This window comes from Melanotaenia boesemani, chromosome 17, assembly GCF_017639745.1.
Source record: "Melanotaenia boesemani isolate fMelBoe1 chromosome 17, fMelBoe1.pri, whole genome shotgun sequence".
NCBI lineage: Eukaryota > Metazoa > Chordata > Actinopteri > Atheriniformes > Melanotaeniidae > Melanotaenia > Melanotaenia boesemani.
Window position 1 is genome coordinate 8,320,634 of NC_055698.1, and position 20,572 is coordinate 8,341,205.

Sequence of the window (20,572 nt, forward strand, 5' to 3'; positions counted from 1 at the left end):
CAGTGATTAAAATATACTTTTATTGTCCTGGGACCTGTTGGTCAATATATGAATTCCCAGTTTTGCTAAACTCACTATTGATCTTAAGTTGAACAAACTTAAAATGAGTTTGACTGACCTTAATGTAGGTCTTAGCAATAAAACAGGGCTTTTGTTGAGTTTATTCACTAGAAGCAATGCAGCTGCTTGCCTTACTTTATCTCTCCCAGGTTTTCTTTATTAAAGTAAATCTACAAAAGGAGGGAGATGCAGATAATTTGGCGGCTACAAAAGGGAAAACATTGGTAAGATGCACAAGGAACTAATAACTAAAACACAGGAGAATCAGAAGAGGACAAAGACAGGAAAAACAAAAACAAACATGGCTACTGTAGGGAGCATAGTGGCTCCATTAAAATTAATGGAGGGGGTTGAGGGAATCAAACTTAAAACCATGAGGTTGGTGGAGTTGCAGCCACCTGCATTGTGTTAGCATTATGCCAATTTACATTTAGTAGAGGGAATGTAAGAACTTTGTGACTTCATCTCAGTTCACAAGATGGGGAACGGAGGCCAGGAAAAGACTCTAATGAGCATGTTTCTTGGGAGGCATAAAGTAGAAGCAAACGGTTGTGGAGATGGTGCTAGATCATCAAATCTAACCGGAATAACAGAAAACATCTTAAACACAGATCTCAGTCCTCATGATGAATTTTCATCGAACACACAAACCACAAGCTAGCAGCTAATGGCTAATGACTACATTTCTGTCTGAATTAATCGATTTGTAATCGGCTAACTCTGTCAAACAGAATTAAAATGTATACTCTAGCATGTGGAGAATAACAGGCTTTCCTTTCTTTGCTTTTCCTGCATTGTTAGCCGCAGTAAGCTAGCTTAGTGTTTTGGCTTTCATTTAGCAGAGATGAAATGAGGGTTCAAGAAAGATGAAGGTCTGCACTTTATGACTGTTTACATTTTAATCCACAGGTGGAGACCACCCTCACTTGCTATTTAGACGTGTATGGGCAAATACACACACAGACAAACATGCCAGCATTCACACACACACACACACACACACACACACACACACACACACACACACACACACACACACACACACACACACACACACACACACACATTTAAATTCGCAAAATGACTTGGAGATGCAGTGGATGTGTACACCTGTACTGAAAAAACCTATTTAATTGACACACAGTGATGGGGTGGAAGGATTCCTTGTTCTTTTATCACACTGAGGACTCCCTGAGCTGATATGACATGGCAAGTTAGCAAAGTCAAAGAACTTCTTCTACTATTACACACAGAATCCAGAATGCTCACAGCTGCCTCACAGAGAAGACCACACACACTCACTCATGCTGTACATACATGCAACAAACTGACTCACAATCAAGAGTTCTGATCTCTATCACACAGCCTCAGCGCTGCCATGTGGGAGGCAATGGTGGTGACTGTGTGTGGGATCAGTGGGAACATTGGTGGCAACTGAGGTAAGCTCCAGAGACGGATCATTTGATAGGGAGACATGGACGCTGAGATGTTCAACTTCAACTTCTAACAAGTTCTCCACTTTTAAGTATACTTTACAGTAAAATATATATTTTTTTATCCTCTTCTTTCCCTTCATGTAGAAATGCCTCTTTATTTTAGTGCACAGTTATAACTGGGTCATTTCCACTGTGGGAAAGAGAAACAAGACCATACACAAGAAAACCCATCCATTTTCCCTCCTCCTGTATTTGTTCCTGTCCTCCGTCGCTCCCACTGTCTGCTTCCTCTCTCCCTCCTTTCTCTAGGATCCTGGGGAAAGTCCCAGTCACTCTAATTTCTCTCTCTCTCTCTCTCTCTCTCTCTCTCTCTCTCTCTCTCTCTCTCTCTCTCTCTCTCCATGCATTCTGTACTGAGTGGAAGGCAAGGGCCTCTTCACACTGCAGGGACTCCTGAGTTTGTGTGTGTCAAACTACACACAAGTGTGAGAAAATGCCCACTTCTAATTGCACCCTGAGTGTTGAAAGTGGTCTGTTCGAGCTGTGTCTCTAAATATAACAATAGACAGTAAAAACCAGGAAGCTGCAAGCATGGTAGGGTTTTAAACTCTGTGAGTGTGTGTGGGCGTGTGTGTATGCAAGCATGTTTGTCTTCAATTGCTTCTACAGCTGCAAGCCCCTTACAGGCCCAATGTAATCAGTACTCTCCAGCTGCACATTTCTCTCACTCAGTGAACTAAAACCATTTTGCCTTGTTAATCTCCAGACTGATGTTTTCATGCAGACTTAGTTATACAGTACACTTACATACTGTTGGATTTGATTACAGTTGTTTTTTTTTCTTTCTTTCTTTTACATACATGCCTATTAAAAACTACTTCTGACTGATAATGACAATCCCATTAAATTACTTAAAATAAAAAAAAATACATATTTCTTGTTGAGATGGTCAATATGAATCTAAGAGTTTTGATCTCCAGTCCAAATCAGTTGAGACTGAATATTTGCCAGTGCAGAATGTCAAACCATTACTTTGATTTCTTACAGGAAACTACACACTACTGCATTAAAGTAGTTAAAATCAATGTCTGTATGTTCTCATTCATGCCTTCATTAAGTTTTATTTTTAATATGGTGGAAAATTTTATATATTTTGCATTAGCATGCAGAATGAAAAGGAAATGCTTCTGTTTCACATGTGTTCAGCAGCCCCTCATCTGCCTGCTGTACTTGCTCTGATGTAAAAGACTTAAGGAAGTGCTGGACATGCAACATCTTTTGATCAAATGGAAAATAAATCCAGTATGCCATGGGGGTGAACGTTGACATCAGGCTAACATCAGAACTTCAAATGTCTGGAGAAAGGCCAACAGAGGTTATATCAGATCAGATACCTTACACTGTTGGTGTCAGATGTGAAGTTTAAAAGGGTGCTCTCCAAAAGACCACAAAAACCTATATGTCTTAACCACAGAAATCAATTGTTCACTCACATACAGTACGCAATCTCAGTCACCATCTCTGACATCTGCTTTTGCCATATTGTTGACCAGCAGCCACTTATTGATTCAGTTTAAAGTTTTCCCATTTCATAGCTTCCGATTTGACAGATAGGAGCAGAGAAATGACCTTTTTCTTGCTACAGATCAGACGCCAACCTCAGCCTTGTTTTGAGCAAGCCTCTGTTTCAGTGAGCTGTGTGAATTCATCATATCTGACCAAGTGTTTAAACTGGTCAGATTGGTATAATTGAATGAAGCTATATCACCACCTCGTGAAACATTCAATTTGCAGATGTTACAAGGGGCTTTTGAATTGCTCTCATTTCTGAGTTTAGAATATTTAAACACAGAAGGCATGTTCATGCCACAACTCCTTAGGGCAGCCACATCATCGAGCCACATGCAGCATATTATCGAATCACTGAAATAGCAACAACAATCTATATAGGGAAGTTTAAGAAGATAGTTGTGGCAAGTTTAATTTATGACTGTAGTCCTTTTGTTTCATTGCTGAAGTATCATAATCACTTGGTTGTGTTCAGGAAAAGGCCATGACTTTTTGGATTTTATGTAGTTTTCTTGCCTAAGCAAAGCAAAGATGACACAGAGGGTTGGAGCATAGCTCTGAGTAGTAGGCTACTTCTAAATGGCTTCTCTTTAAGCTTTTCACTGCCTCATGGGGGCAGTACACAAAATATGGAACAGCCTGGACCACAGGTGCCTGGTTTGTTTTTGCTGTTGTTGTAAGTGCATTCTCTAGAATTGGGTGATAATAAAGAAAACGTCTTTACAGCTAATGCTTTTGTGATCATGAGGGTGATATTTCTCATACTTTATCCTGTTCGTTGTGAAATTGACCATTGTTGGCTGAAGTTGGGTCTCTCCAGCTCGAGTTCACTGTCAGCCAATCAACATTCAATCAACGTGTTGCATTAGCTCCATGGGCTCTGCATTGCTGTTTTTGGAGGACTGCACATCTGCTCAGCTGTTTTGGTTCAGCATTTAATATCAATGCATATTGCAATGCAATATGAGCATTGATGCAGCTAACAGCTAGCTGTTCCTGTGTAGGTGAGATGTTTACAATTGAGGATATATGCATGCATGCGGCAAACAACAACCAGCGGCTCAGATATTGGGTTGCACAGAGGTACAGCAGTGACATTTGATTTCCTGTTTGTTCAGGTAGTTTAGGCATAACATAAAAATACTTAATTTACCCCAGTAGGAAATTGCAATGAGCATTATGAGTGCTGTCTTAGCGCCTAACCCTGAAAGTCTTTAAAGAATAACTGCACAACCTTCTTGTTGCATAACTCCACCCACTGCCAAATTTGAAAAATGCCTGAAATTGCAAGGGTTGGGGTGGGAGGTCTGGGGTGATCAGGGAGCGGAGAGTGGGCAGGTTGGGATACACAGGCAGAAATGATTGACAGACAGCAGCTCAGCTCACTAGGAAGATGGAAAGCGAAATTCACAAAGCACCACGTCACAGAGCGGTGGTCCTGAACCGTATCAATCTGATCGGTTAGTGCTGTTGTGTTGGCCTGTCAGCAGCTCCAGCAGCTCTGGAAAGCTGAGGAGACTCGCAGCAGACTGTGGCAGCTGCAGGAAGTGCCGCTGTAAGTTACCGCTGCTACGATTTGAGCTGTGTGTTTGCATCTGAAGGGAGGGGGCTGTGGGTTTTTTTTTTATTTCCTGTGACGTAGATACAGCTCTGTGTCACAAAAAACATAACCTGGTTTTACCCAGTAGAGGGCATTATGAGCCATTTTTACCCACAAAATCCTGTTAAAAATAAAGAATTAAAAAAAACAAACAAAAAAAATATATATATACAAATTTTATTAACAGTATATGGGATTTTCATCACATTTAAGTAATTCTGTGTTGTTTACAGCTGAAAAAACTCATTTTTGGGTACACACTTTAAGGTTTTTCTATCTTGTGTGGAATCACATTCACAGAGAAAGTTTAATAATGCAGTCTGATTTGTAAAACGTAGTAAGTACCACAGGCTTACATCCCAAATGGTCAGCATCAGTTTTCATAGACCTTGTAGACTGTGAGTTCTAGTTTCATTGAATATGTGTCCAAGTAAGCCTGAGTTCCTGTTTGCACACCACCACTACAGTATTAAACGTAGTATATTTCTTTTTTTTATTTTCATTAGATAGTCAGACAGCAGAACCCATGAGGTTCCTTCATTTCTTCTACTTTGCTCACTTCTGCCTATGCTTCAGTGATTGATATTAAATCTGTTCTGTTTGATCAATAATTAAAGGTGCAGTGCTTAGTGTTCCCAGACTAGACTGAGCATTATGAATTATAGATTGTTATTCCTGCTGGTCTGATCAAAGAATAACAACAACAGCCCTTCTCTGGGTTGGAACTCTACCCATGCCGATGCTCTCATCTGACTTAAAAATGCAGGATTATTATTTCATAACTGATCCTTGATTGTTTTTGTTTTTTTTTTCTGTTTGTTTGTTTTATTTTTTTTATTGCTGCTACTTGATGTGGTGGTCCAAACTTTTACTCCTGAAGAGTGTGAGAGAAGTGGCAAGAGAGGGGAGACTGGAGGTCTTTGTCTAGATGGGTTTGAACCCTAGCAGTGTTGGCCAACATATGTTGAAAGACAAGCTTGTTTTAATTACACTTCACCAGAGCAAATTGAGTTTAGTCACGCTAGGATGAGGTACTCCTGCGCTCTGATCAGTGATCAAAGTAAGCACACATGCAAAAACAAATGAACAAATACCAACATTCACACTAATTTATAACACTGGCTTTTCTTTTATTTTCTTTCTCATTTGACTTCACTTATCCCAGTTGTGCCTCCAATAGTAACACCAGCTTAGCAAGTGTTAGATGATAATGTTCATGTTACTCCCAAATCTGTCCATTAAATAAGCAGCCACAGCCTCTGTTTTTGGTTGCTATAAGCTGTTCTGCTGGCTGACAGGTGCTGGATGTGAGAGCTGTTAAGTTATCCAGTAAGTGAATGCTGGTTTGACAGTGGTGATGTTGATAGTGCTGTTTGCTTAAACACATCACTTTGAATTACTATTTTGTTGTGTACTTATTATGATGGTGCTGAGCTGCAAAACAAGAAATTAAGGCTAATGAATAATGAAGTTCTTAAATATGTTGGGCAGCTAGATGAATTTGAGATTTTGTTTGCATTAATATTTACCATGTATGTTACATAATACTTTAGATAATAATTATTCAGCTTGCCTTTCCTATGACCATTTTTTGTATGATTTTCCAATTTGCAATGTTTTGAGAAGATAAAAAGCTTGACAATTTGATAATTTTCCTAAAAAAAATGTTGTTTTAACTGTAGAGAAGTCACAATACATTTGTCTGTCATGTGCTTTTCTACTGTAGTTCACAGCTACTGAAAATAAGCCTTAATCTACAGTTGCCATTTTCAGCAAAAACATTCCACACATCACACGCTGTCAAATTATCTTGTTTTTACTCTTTACTACTTGTATAGTTTGATCCAACAAGATTTATGTTAGTTGGAGAACTTTGGATTTGCTGGTGATCAAAAGGAATCACCTCTCAACAGAGTCTATCTTTAAGCTAAGCTACGCTAGCTGCCTAAATTGCTAGCAGGGCTCTAAACTACTACCAAATGCAGGCTAAGATTAATTCTAACTAGTATAAATGAAAACTTACTGGCCAGTTTGGCTGGTGGTAAATAAAAACATAATTTCTCTTATTTATCCTGGTGGTGCTATCGCTACATTTACAATGAATAAATAAAAGCAGGCTTTAACTGGAGCATGTGACAGTCTCAAAATGCTGTAATTATTTTGTGGGTTTACAGGTAGTCTTAGGCTACAGTCACAAAGGGAAAGAACTGATTTCATAAAAAAAAAAAAAAAAAATCCATAAAAGCATAACTTTTTGTCACGAAATGTCCACACAAATCCACTGAAAACACTGTAACATTACCAAAGTAATGCACCAAAAACAGAGAATAACCTGGGGAATACGCATAAACTCCAATGTAAAAAAATCTGCTCAGTAGCTTTTACAGCATGAGTGTTTACCATGTTACCATGATCAAATCTGTACTTTTTACATGGATCCTAAAAAAAGATACTCCGATTATAACGTGCTTTTAGATGCATCACATGTTTGAACAGAATAAATCATTTTGACATGAAAAATTGATTTTACCAGAAAAAGCAGCAGAAGAACTGCAATTTCCAATGTAAACAAACACACAACGTGCACTTATGTATTGGTGTCTTACTGCATTAAGTTTCGCCACCCTAATCATTTTATGTGCTTTAAAATCTCAAACAATGTATTTGTATCGCATATTGACCAGTACTGTTCTAGTCCCACCATATTTTCCACAAGCTGTAACATAAAGTGCAGGATTATGTTACATTGATGTACAGAGGATGTAACAGGCATGTGCAGTAAGAATAACTTCAACCCAAATTTCAGACTATATTTACATGCTCATGCCATTCAGAATAACTGAACAAAAACCACCCCTTTAAATCAAAATGAATTTTGAGTCACATGAGTGGGACTGAATCTGAGAGGCATTTTTTGTGTTTTTATTTCAATTAGGCTTTTAATCCAGATACTTGTGTCCAGGTAAACATGGCTAATACTCCATTGTTGTATCCCGCCTGTTGGCAGGGTTTGCACTTGTGAGTTAAGTCAGAGGGGACTCTGCGTCATCAGGAAAGATGTGTATGAGTTTTAAACAAAATACTGGCATTTTCAGATTTATTCACTTTTAGGACCCAGTTAAAAAAAATAAAAAAATCAGCATTTTCAAGTTCCCAGAATGTATGTTCCACGTTGTTACGACCCACTATAGGGGTATGAGAAGGCGTAACAAAAGAAAAGAAATGTGGAGAGATGGCAATAACAGAAGCAAGTAGTTTTATTGTTGTAAAAGGAAATGGAGAACAAACAACCTGTGGAAATGACAAGTGCTGCGTTTAGCAAAGCTCAAAGTAAAAACACAATAGAACCGCTAAGGTCTAACTCAAAATTAGCCAATTGAAAACAAAACCACGGCTAATCAAACGAGTGGACAAAGAACTGGCCTACTAATCTATGTTATCAAAAGGTGAAGCAGCTCCAGTAGCTTCAAAACTCTATATGTAATTACAACTAAACTGAAAAAGCCCAACACATTCTATCTTTAACAATTCTAAACTAACAGTATAACTCTAAAGCTAACAAAACAACTTAAAGAGAAGCCAAAAGGGCTTTACGCTTTACAAAATAGAAAAGAAAATAAGACAACTAGTTGATAAACAAACTACAACACAAAACCAAACAGTTCTAACACTGTTGGATGAAACTAGTCTACCTACTCAAATTACCACCAAGTAAGCACACAATCAAAGTCACCAAGTTCCAACAAGCCAAGGGCAAACTGTCTGAGCCAAACAGTTGCCAATGAATGAGTAGTTGCCTCTGGCTTTTATTTCCTGGCTTGAAGACATCAGGAGCAGTGATTGGACCAGCAATGATCCAATCAGAAGCGAGGATGCAAAGGCGTGTCAGATCCAGCCAACTCCAAACAGGCAACAAAGGGCAGACGTTTACATGCAGGATTAGCTCCAGGCAGCAGCAATAAGTGGCTTCCATAACACACATGGACAAAACATCAAAATAATAATAATAATAAAAAGTTTATAGTTATAAGTTTTGTTTAACGTTTTGCCCTCTGACAGAGAGGAGACAAGTAAATGGACATAAAGGGCAACTGCTAATGTTATGCCAAGTTGGGCAGGACCGCATTGTAGGAGGTTATATCTACATAAAGTAATTCCCTGAGGGCTACCATCTTTGTTAATTACTCCCAACAAGGAAGGAATATGTTGTCACATTTTACAGTTTAAATAAAAAACAATCCTGCAACTCACATCTTTTTTAGAGAGCTCCCTGTTTTGTTTTGTACAGCTGCTCAAAGCAACTCAAGAAAAGAAATCTGAACTTTTAAGAAAAACATCAGTTTGTATTAAAAGCTGATTTTAAGGTATGGGGAAGAAATTAACTGAAGCAGTTCTAGCTATGATTATCTGTCTTTCCAGAGTCAAACTCCCATGAAATGTTGACAGAAATGATCACTGCATACAAAGAAAAGCTAAATTGAAGTAGTAGATTATGCAGACACTGAACATTACCGGTGAGTGTTTTGCTTTTATCACCATACAAACTGAAAGCCTGGGCACAGTGTAGTCAACACCGGGATCAGCAGAAGCTTTTTCTTCAATTTTCTGCCAGACAAATAAATAAATAAATACATAAATACATAAATAAGCTATGTGGACACACCCTTATTATAGACACACAGACATAAATATTTTATAAACCTTGTTATTTATTGGCAAGAAAACATGCAGCTATATTTGACCGTCTCAAACTACTCTGGATAGAGCTATTAAAAATCACCACGTTTTACTCTGTCATCATTTCCCTCCGTAGGTATGGAGCCGCATCACAAAGCCTGAAAAGAAGCAGGAACTAGCCATGGCAGCTATTGTGTGACACAATGTGAGTAGTACTGTGTGTGTGTGTGTGTGTGTGTGTGTGTGTGTGTGTGTGTGAAGCATTTGTGCCCAGACAGAAGCAGTCAAAACAGGAAAAAAAAAAAAAAAAAAAAGCCCACCAACCAGCTGCCCTTGTCTGTCACCTCTGCTCACCTCTGGCTGCTGTTGAGCTCAGTTGTGTATGCCCATACAGAACATAACCACAGTGTTTGTGTGTGTTCTTGTTTGTGTGTCCCTTTAACACCTGGCAGTCTCTGTCTTTTTCAGTCACTAATAGAGTGGCTGAATGGGATGAAGCTGCTTGTACTAAGAGGAACATTATTTTGAAGACAATAATAGCCCATTACACTGTGGGAAAATGAACTCTCTTTTGAGGGCCCATTCTTTTGTACAGGAAATGGGGAAATATACAGATAGACACATACTTTAACTCACATCCAGCCATTATTCATCTTTCCTTTGTTAGAATTGTAGTGGTTTATATCATTACAGGTTTGTAAAGCTTTGGGGTGAACTGTAAAATAGTTCATTTAAAGGGCTGATTTTTTAATTCAGAGCTTAAAATATTCATATCTAGTGTCTCTTGGCACAGTTTTATTTCATGTGGCAGCTCTCCAGATCTGATGCCTTGTTTTCAACTTTTGCCAAAACCTCTAAACCACCTTCCTCCTTTCTAATTCTAATTTTCACTCCCTCTCTCCTCAGTTACACCCACACACATACACACATATGTGCACACAGACCCATGCTGAGCCTCGGCTGAGGTAATTAGATACAGTCTGTCTAACTGTCAGACATCAACTGGTACCAGACACCAGACTCCAACCTTATTGGCTAATCCTCCAGACGCTGCCTCGCATTCCTATTGGCCACTGCTTCCTCCGCTGCTCTGACTCTGACCCACTAAACTCGCATATGAACCAAATCCACGCATTTCCATTGGCTGTCTCTGAGACACATGACTGGTGCTTGCAGACGCTCTCCAGCTCCGCTGCTCCCAGAGGAGGATACAGTTATCCTCCTTACTGAGAAAAACAACACCATTCATCTCCTCCTTCTCTCTCTTCGTCTCTCCTCATCTATCTCTCTCTGACTGTTTAGGCTCTTGTGCTGCGTTGTTATGTTTTTGCCTTTGTCCCACTGAAGGTTTTGAAGTAACTCCAAGTCCTCTGGATGCCCGAGTCAGACCAATTTACCTCCTCTTAGACTATTGAACAGCTTAAGTTGATATAATTTCCGAGCCGGAACAAAATAATCCCCAAGGATGTAATTTATCTAGATTGGTCTCCTTATATAGTCTCATTTTTTGGCTGGAAATTATTTTTACTTCCATTGCCTCCCACATTAAGCCCACACAGCCACTTTTGCTGGTGGACAGTGAGCAGTATAGGCCAAGTTCTGGAGCCATAAATATTTATCCAACTCACTCATCTAGCTCTTACTGTTTGGCAGAAGGGTGATGAGGCAGGATCAGTTTCACACAACAGGTTTATGGTGTCATATCCTGTTGCTGAGAGCAGTGAACAAACACACTGCTGTTCCCCGAGGTTCCAGATCAGGAAGGATATGTAAAAATCTCCCTTTATTTTTCATGACCTTCTTTCCCGACTTCTTATGGTATTGAGCAAAAGGGGTGTGTTTAGGAGTGGAGGGCTATTAATAAAGGCTGGTTTTCAAACCACCAAACTGCATTTTAACATATTTCCTTCTTGTTAAACTGAAGTTTAATGCCCCACAGTCACCTCAGGATTTGTAAAGGCTGTGTTGGTCCACAGAGTCAATATGTAATGTCACATAAAAGCTTTAAAAGAATAACATTTTTTTCTAGACTATTGTTTAGTTCAAGGTGATATTGATGTGACATGATAGTGAAACCCAGTCATGTACATTTTAGGCTACAAAAAGTACCTTGTTATCACCAGATATGTCACTACCCAAAGATTTTCACTAGCTAAACCTAAATGATGTACAAGCTCAGGTAGGAATGTCACAGAAGTAAACATATAAAAGTTACGATAGATAATGCAACAGAATGGCACACTTTGGAAGATTGTGTATTCTTTGTTTTTTTGTTTTAGCCTTTATTGCAAAAGTAAGAGAGTACACAGTGGACCAATATATCTATCAGACTTACTGGACTAACATTGGGTTAAAGGCTTGTATTTACTCCACAAAACCACAGGCTATTTTCTTTCCCAGGGCTGCAAGAAAAGAACGGCATAACTTTTTTTTTTCTCGTAACCCTAGTTTGGGAGTTTTCATAGCTTGTTCTCGACATATAATTTGGGGCCGTTTGTTAAAAAAATTTAATCCGGCTAAAAGCTGTCTGGATTTGGGAATCCCATTTTTCAGGATGAGGATCAAATAATCCATCTTACTTTAATCCTGATTGTTCAAAGCAACATTGGATTGGATCACCCTGATCCAGAATCCCATTTTTCAGGATCACCAAATCCGAATTTCCAGCATTTAAAACAGTGTGAGCTTCCGGCAGGTTTTTTTCGGATTATGCAGTGATGACTGACAGGAAAATCGATTATTTTATGTGTGTTTGTTATAAATTTGTTTAGGGGTGTGTTTCGTGGGGACAAGATGATATTATGTTTTATTCTTCCTTTACTATGCTACAAGGCTTAATAGACTATTTTAACCACTTTATTCCTGTAACAGTTAAACAAGTCAGGTGCAACATATAAATATTAGCATATGCACTGACTAAAAAGACACTATTAGTTGTTTGAATCTAAGGTTTTAATGCATTTTCCTCCTGAAATCTGCCTTGTAATCCTACCCTCTGTTAGGATCAGGATAAAGTTATCCAGATCTTACTCTGACGGTTTTAACAACCCAAACTGAGGATTTTATTCGGATAACAACCAGGATTAGCTTACGTGATTCAAGCTGATTTCAGAATCCGATTTGCCCTTTTGAACAACCCATTTTCAAGATTTGACTCTATCTTATAACTGAAATTCGATCTGATTATGTTTGAATAACCGGGCCCTGGACATCATTTGGGGCTGGTGGTGTTTGAGATCCATTGTGTAATTGGTCAGAAGTTGAAAGTGGTTTGAAGTTAATGGAGAAAAGTAGAAGGTGGAAAGTTGTAATTTCCACTGATGTGAAAGATTCAAACAGGTGGCCAAAATGAATTATGCAAATTTATATAAAACATTATGTAAGGCATAACCACAGATACCTGCCCATGCAAAACACTTCCTGGCAATGCTCCGAGGTCTCTGATGAAGCATGAAATGTCTTGGTTAGAATTAACTTTGTTCTTGTTCTGGCCACTTCAGGAAAATGTACTGCTTTTGCTGACTATGTACAGGCATTAATACACTGATTGAACAGAACAATTTTAGCTAAAAACGCAATGACCGCAGCCCAAGGTTAGAGAAACCAGACAATTTTTTAAATGGCATAAACAAGCAATACTGTGGGTAGATATCTGTGCTACTGTAGTGAAGGCAAACTAGCTTTCAACATCTGAGCAACCAACAAGTTGCTAGCTTAACCCAGCTATAACTAAGAGCGAGGTAAATGTATTAATTAATTTTGTACTGTTTTTGAGTGGAAGCAGGAAGCTTTAAACTCTCAGATTACTATTAGAAAGGTGTCAGGCTGTATAGTTTTATTAACATCTGATTTCCACAGAAGTGTGTGTTTGCATGTGAGTCAACTGGAAGTTGAATAATTTGTGTGAGACTTTACTTTCCTTTATTCCCCCCTCTGGAGTTTGTCTCAAGTACATAAAATGCTTAACATTTGCAGTAGTTTACCAAGTGAGATTGCATGACATGCTAGGACATTGGATGAACAAAATACTAACAGGCTAACAGTCTATTAGCTTAACAGTCAAACTTATCACTATGTTTGTTTTTTTTTTTTTTTTTTTGCATAGTAAAGCAAGAATAAAACATAATATCATCTTGTCCCCACGAAACACACCCTTAAACAAATTTAATAACAAACACATAAAATAATCGATTTTCCTGTCAGCCATCACTGCATAATCCGAAAAAAACCTGCCGGAAGCTCACATTGTTTTAAATGCTGGAAATTCGGATTTGGTGATCCTGAAAAATGGGATTCTGGATCAGGGTGATCCAATCCAATGTTGTTTATTTTAAAGTGAAATGTTTTTAATGCTATTAAGCCAACAGTAAAACTGAAATGATTGGATTTTGTGCAGCAAAAGGCCTAAGTACTCACATAGTGATTCATATGGCTTCTAACAGTGTTACAACAATGACTAGCAGGGATATCAACCTTTTTTAAAATGATCCCTGCCATTGTCATTCTGCCACAGTAATTCAGTGCACATACAGGACAGAATGATATCTAAATTCACACTTTTGCTGCAGTAGGATTTTGATCCTTCCTAAATAAGAAATATATTTAATCTTGATGAACACTACTGTATTTTCCATATTTCAGGTGAAATTAGAGATTGAATACTCATATTTAGAGAAATGAGACATCAGGTTGGACCTTGTTCACAAAGAAAGTTTAAGCTTTAAAAATGATCTCATGCTGCAAACCCTGATCCACCAATTAGCTCTTTAGCAACTGTCAATGACGAAGCTGAAATAACTAATGCTAACATATAAGGCTATGAGATGATACAGAGGTGAATGAAACTCTAAGGTAGCTATTTCCTCAGTTCATAACTTAAATAAGAAGCGGCAGTTAACAGTGTGAAGGTCATCTCAAAAGTCTGGAAAAACAAGGACACTGATCATAGAATAGCTTCAAATCAAAATCCCTGGCTAACATCAGAAGACCTACAGGAAGTGGTGGTGTTCTGTTTGAATGCTCAGTAACTCTTACATAAATCTTACCCCAATGAAAGCGCCTTCACAAGACAGAGCTTTTCAGGTTTTTGCAATTGCATGTGCAAGAGCATAATTCAACAAACTGAACAAATATCTTATTCCATTGCTTGTAGATTATTACAGGACTATAAAGGGGTTTACTCATTTGTACACTTAAAAAATCTACAGCTGGTTTTCTTCATCACCACAGCTTAAAAAAAAAAAAAAAAAAAAAAAAAAAACTCCAAAAACTTTAATTTGCTCCATTATGCACAATAAATGTGAAACTATCAAATCTGGCACATGTATTTGACACAAGGCTTATATGCTTTGGACACTGAAGATGATCAAACTGTCTTCTCCCTTGGAAAGTTTATTATCTTTACTTTACACTCCTGTTACCCCCTTGCAGAAACAGATGTTAGCATTCACCATGATGTATGGGGGTCTGACTTCACATCCTGCTCATCCCTGTGATCAGAGGATATTTGATCAGAAATTCTCATTAACACAATGAAGCACAAAGTGTCACATACGTAGTGCTCGTACACACTTAGGTGATCACAAATAGAGCTGTTTAGCATTCTGTAGTGCCATATCCACATGTTTGATCAGACTTTATGTTTGCTCATATGAAGTGTCACTGTATATGTTTCTTTGTACACACACTCAATTATCTCCTCTCAATGGACCCTGACTTGATCTGTAGAGCCAGCAGACTGGTGATGTGTGTAATCCAAAGAGTCTGGGCATTAAGGCTGGTCAGTCAGGCTTATACACACATTTGAGTACATGGTCTGATCAAAGTTTATTCATCTTAATTCTAAGAACTGGGTCTACTCAAGCAAGCATGTTACTTTCCGTTCTTTTTGTTTTTTTTTATAGCCACTGGTATTTCCTACTCTGTAACTGGAATAAAGTCTCTTGCTCAAGGACACATACACTAGTGCAGTGGTTCTCAAACTGGGGGTCGCAAGATAATTTATGAGTTCACCAGATAATTGTAAAAAATATATAACTTTCATTTATGAAAAACATTTGGGATTTTTACCAAGTCTGTCAAAATTAAAACCATTAAAGAAGAAATAAATCTTTGAAAAGCACCTTCATTTTTAACACATTAACGCATAAATAACAAAGTTAGTACACATGCAATTTTAAAAATCTGAATTTTACATTATCTCTGAGGGAGAATTTCTGCCTTGTCACAGCAGTGAACCACCAAAAACCACTTTATCCTCTTTATTTATAAAGATTCTGACAGTTTCCAGCCTTACATTTAGAGGATCACTGCAAGATGACCCATTTGATACAGCCATCCATCCATTATGCTGCTTCGTCCAATGAAGGGCCGCGGGAAAGCTGGACCCTAACCCAGCATTTAGCAGGTGAGAGGCAGGGTACACCCTGGACAGGTCACTAGTCCATCACAGCCTTTTGATATATCACACAATTAATTAACTTATGTTGTCTTGTGGGTTGTGGCTGAAAAAGTTTGAGAAGCACTGCAATAGTGTTTAATTCAGAAACCAAAGTTCCCTTTTCATTTCCCTTTCTAGACAAAATTTTGTCTAAAGTTCATGGATTTGAGACAGTTCTTTAGGGATAAAAATGAAGAAGTTTTATAATTAAACAAAAATCACAGTTCAGTTTTTCTAGGCAAACTCTCCAGGCTGTATATCACCTCTCACACGACCACAACATGACCTAAAATCATGACTCAAAACGGAGAGAAGTGGGTACAGAAATTAAATAGATTTATATATATATGCATATATATATATATATATATATATACTATTTGAACAACTTTAAACCTTTTAATGGTCCATTCTAACATTATTAGTTATATCATTACTGTTTCAAGCTCTGATCATTTAGCTGTTAATTATCACATCACTAAATATTATCTGAGCCATTAAAAAAAAAGAAGATTTTTATGTTTTAGTCTAAAGTAAATTGAAAAAATGCAAAGAAGCATTTTTTTTGTTTGCATTTCTTGTGAACATCCATCCGTCCATCTGTGTCATGGGTCTTCCCTGGGGTCTCCTCCCTGTGGGACATGCCAGGAACACCTTACCAGGTAGGCGTCCAGGAGGCATCCTTACCAGATGCCCAAGCCACCTCATCTGGCTCCTCTCAGTGCAGAGGAGCAGCGGTATGGTGTTACATCGCTGCCAAATACCTTGATGAGCGTACCAAATATCCTGGTGAGCGTATTTATTAATTCAGCACCGCATTTCTTAATCGAGCGAGCGCATTGCTCTGATCACTGGAGTTTTTAATTACTTGCGGGGCCGTGAACGCAGCACATCGAGCGTAAAACACGCCCCCCACACTTACCAGTACGCTCTCGTTGGAAAACTCTGCTCGCTCTCTCTGTTCAGTGGGCGTATTTGTCCGTAGGGGGCGGTAACCTTCTGATTAATCTGATTGGCCAGAATTTTCAGTTCCAATTCAGTGACAGCACGGGACTTGGCTGTATTCATTTTTTTTTTTTTTTTTTTTTTTTTAATAGCTTGGTGCAACTTTATTGCCCCAAAGGAACGGAAACATTTACAAACACGGCAGTTTAACCTGAAAGTAAGCGAAAAATCCTATTGGAGCACCAGGAAGATTCTAAATGACAGTTTAGAAAACAAAAATAATACAGAGAGGTAAAGCGATCGGATTACTGAGGGTTAAAACTAAATAAACATATTAATACTGCACATATGTTTGTCAATGAATGCATTATTATGTTAATGTTGATTTAAGTGATGATCAAGTCATGTTTGACAACAGATTAAATAAGTGTAAACAATTCTGGACGGAAACATTCATTTCAACCAACAAGCTAGCAAAGATCAGACATATTTCTTACTGATAACCACTTTTGTAAGGTTAAATGATTAGGTTGTTATGGCTTACTTTCATCTAATTATTAAAGCCGTGTGGTAGTATATAATGTCCCAGCAGTATGGACGGCTCTGCCTCAATATACTTAGAGTGGTGACACTTTCACTCCTGTGTACAAAAAATGTTACTGTAGACATTCAATAGTTCCAAACACCTAGATCAGACTGCGATCATCATCAATACATTCCTTTAGTTTCCAGAGGTAAATCAATGCAATATCAGTCTTATAAGTCACGATCATGTGATACAATTTTGTTTAAATGTATTTTGCCTTTGTATGTTATAGCTATTGTGCTTTTACACCATGTCCTCACAGCCTTTTTATTTTAGTTAAAAACACGGTCTTATATTATTTATTTCAGTGTACTGATCAAGTGCATTGTTATTCATTGATTCATGGAATTTGATGTGTAATATGACTTTGGTTAGTGGGAACGTATTATCACCTTGTTCTCACATTGCTGGTTATGTTTAGCCTGGAGATGACATTTTGGGGTCCTGTGTTGTATTTTAAGGTGAACAGTTTTTCATGTACTGGGGATTTTAATGTGTAGTAGCAGGGAAACCTCTGGAGTTTGTAATGCTTTTCATGAATTCTCTATTACAGGGGTAGCCAACATTGGTCCTCGAGGGCACCAATCCGGCAGGTTTTCCAGATTTCCGTGCCCCAACACACCTGACTTAAACTAACGAGTCATTGTGGAGATCCTTATAGGCTGTTGGATCCATTTAATTTGAGTCAGGTGTGCTGGAGCAGGGAAATCTGGAAAACCTGCCGGATTGGTGCCCTCGAGGACCAACGTTGGCTACCCCTGCTCTATTACATATAATAGAAAAGCAGATGACTTGTTAGGTAATTATCCAGAGCTTACTGGCTTTTCTCCATTAAATTTTATTTAAACTGTTTAAATATTTTTGAAAACTACTTTGTCCCTTTTGCTTTCCATGTTCCACCAATAACTGAGTAATAATCACCTAAATTTGATTCCTAATTAACTTATATTTCACAGATTCCCTGTGCATCTCTATTCACTATCACTCTTTTATCTTCCCTCTTTATTCTTGTATTACTCTTTCACACATACTTGTTGACTTCTTTGGTAACACTCATTGATATTAGCTCATGTTACAGCTGCTCTACATTTACGTTCTGTAGCTAGTTTAGCCATTACTCATTACTAGTCATTTAAAAAATATATCTTTATTCAGGAGCAGCAGGCAGGAACACTGACGTCCCGTGCTGTCACCGAATTGGAACTGAAAATCCTGGCCAATCAGATTAATCAGAAGGTTACCGCCCCTGACTGACAAATACGCCCGCTGAACAGAGAGAGCGAGCAGAGAAATGCGGTGCTGAATTAATAAATACGCTCACCAGGATATTTAGTACGCTCATCAAGGTATTTGGCAGCGATGTAACGCCATACAGCGGCTTTTCTCTGATCCCCTTCTGGATCACCCAGCTTCTCACCCTATCTGTAAGGGAGAGGCCGGCCACCTTGCTGAGGTAACTCATTTGGACCCCATGTATTTGCAATCTCATTTTTTCAGTCACAACTCACAGCACGTAGCCATAGGGGAGGTTAGGAATGTAGATCAACTGGTAAATCAAGAGCTTCAACTTTTGGCTCAGCTTCTTCATCACGACAGATCGTAGCAGCATCGGCATCACGATCAACACGGCACTGATTCGCCTGTCAGTCTCCCACCCCACCCTTCTCTCACTTGTGGATAAAACTGCAAGATACCTGAACTTCCCCACTTGGGGCAGGACCTCATTTCTAACCTGGAGAGAACACTCCACCTTTTTCTGGCTGAGGACCATGGTCTTGCATTTGGAGGTGCTGATTCTCATCCTAACTGATTCACACTCTGCAGACTGCTACAGCGAGAGTTAGAGATCCCGGCCTATAAGCCAACAGAACCACATCATCTGCAAAAAGCAGAGACCCAATCCTGAGGCCACCAAACCAGATCCCCTCAATAACTTGTCTGTGCCTAGAAATTCTGTCCATGAAAGTTATGAACAGAATCAATAACAAAAAGCAGCCTTGGTGGAATCCAACCCTCACTGGAAAAAAAACTGATTTACTGCCGGAAATACAACTAAGCTCTGGCAGACAGCTCATTCAAGGGGATGCAGTACTCCACACTCCTGGAGTACCTCCCACAGGACACCCTGGGGGACATGGTCAAATTACTTTTCCAAGTCCACAAAACACATTTAGACGGCTTAGGAAAACTCCCATGCCCCCTCCAGGACCATGCAGATGGTATAGTGCTGGTCCACTGTACCACGACCTGGACGAAAACCACACTGCTCCTCCTTATTTCAAGATTTGACTATTGGATGGACCCTGCTCTCAAGGACTACTGAATAGACCTGTAGATGGAGCACACCTTCCGGTCCCCCTGCTTGAAGAACAGGACCACCACCCCAGTCTACCAGTCCACAGGCACGGTTTCTGATGTCCACATGATGCTGCAGAGGTGTGTCAATCAAGACAGCCCCACAGCATCCAGTGCCTTGAGAAACTCCTGGTGGATCTCGTCCACCCCTGGAGCCTTGCCACTGAGGAGCTTTTTAACCACCTCAGCAACCAGAGTATCAGAGATAGGTTAAACCCTCCCCGAACTGCGAACGTGTGAACATTAAAGGCTTAAAAGAACATAAATTAAGGGAAGGGAAGGGAAGAAAATACACCAAGGTCCAACAGTATAGCTAACATCTAACACTTATCACTTGCTTTGGTCTACTAAAAGTAAACAACACCATATAACAAATGGAAGCAATGCTGTAGAAATAAATGGATGAGTATTTGTCTTGTCCCTACATTCAAGTGTCAGTCATTGTTTATCTAGTTCTGTTATTTACCAGAGTGGGTGCTTTCCCAGTTGAATCAGCTGGGGAAATATCAGTGATTTGTAACAGCAGATAAAGAAGTTAAAACAATGTGGAAAGTAAGATTTCAAAATTCAAAATGACAGTAAATGATTTCATTTTTAACTGTTAGTCAGTGAGGAAGTGATTTCTTTGTTTTTTGTGTGTGAGGTCATAGAAAAGCTACTCATTTTGGCTGTCAGATAAGGGAGGGTGACAATGCTTATGTACTTTGTTAAACGGTCGTGTCAAAATACTGGACTTTCTTGAGCACATATTTTTTCTTTTCTGTGTTTAAACATGTGTTTCGCATTTACTCCTTTTACAGACAAATGTCACTCTCAACTCCCACTTCAAAAATCCCCAGATTCTGTTTGCTTACTTTTTCTGTTTTAATAAGATTTAAAATAGCTTTGCTTTTTCTTAGTGGTGG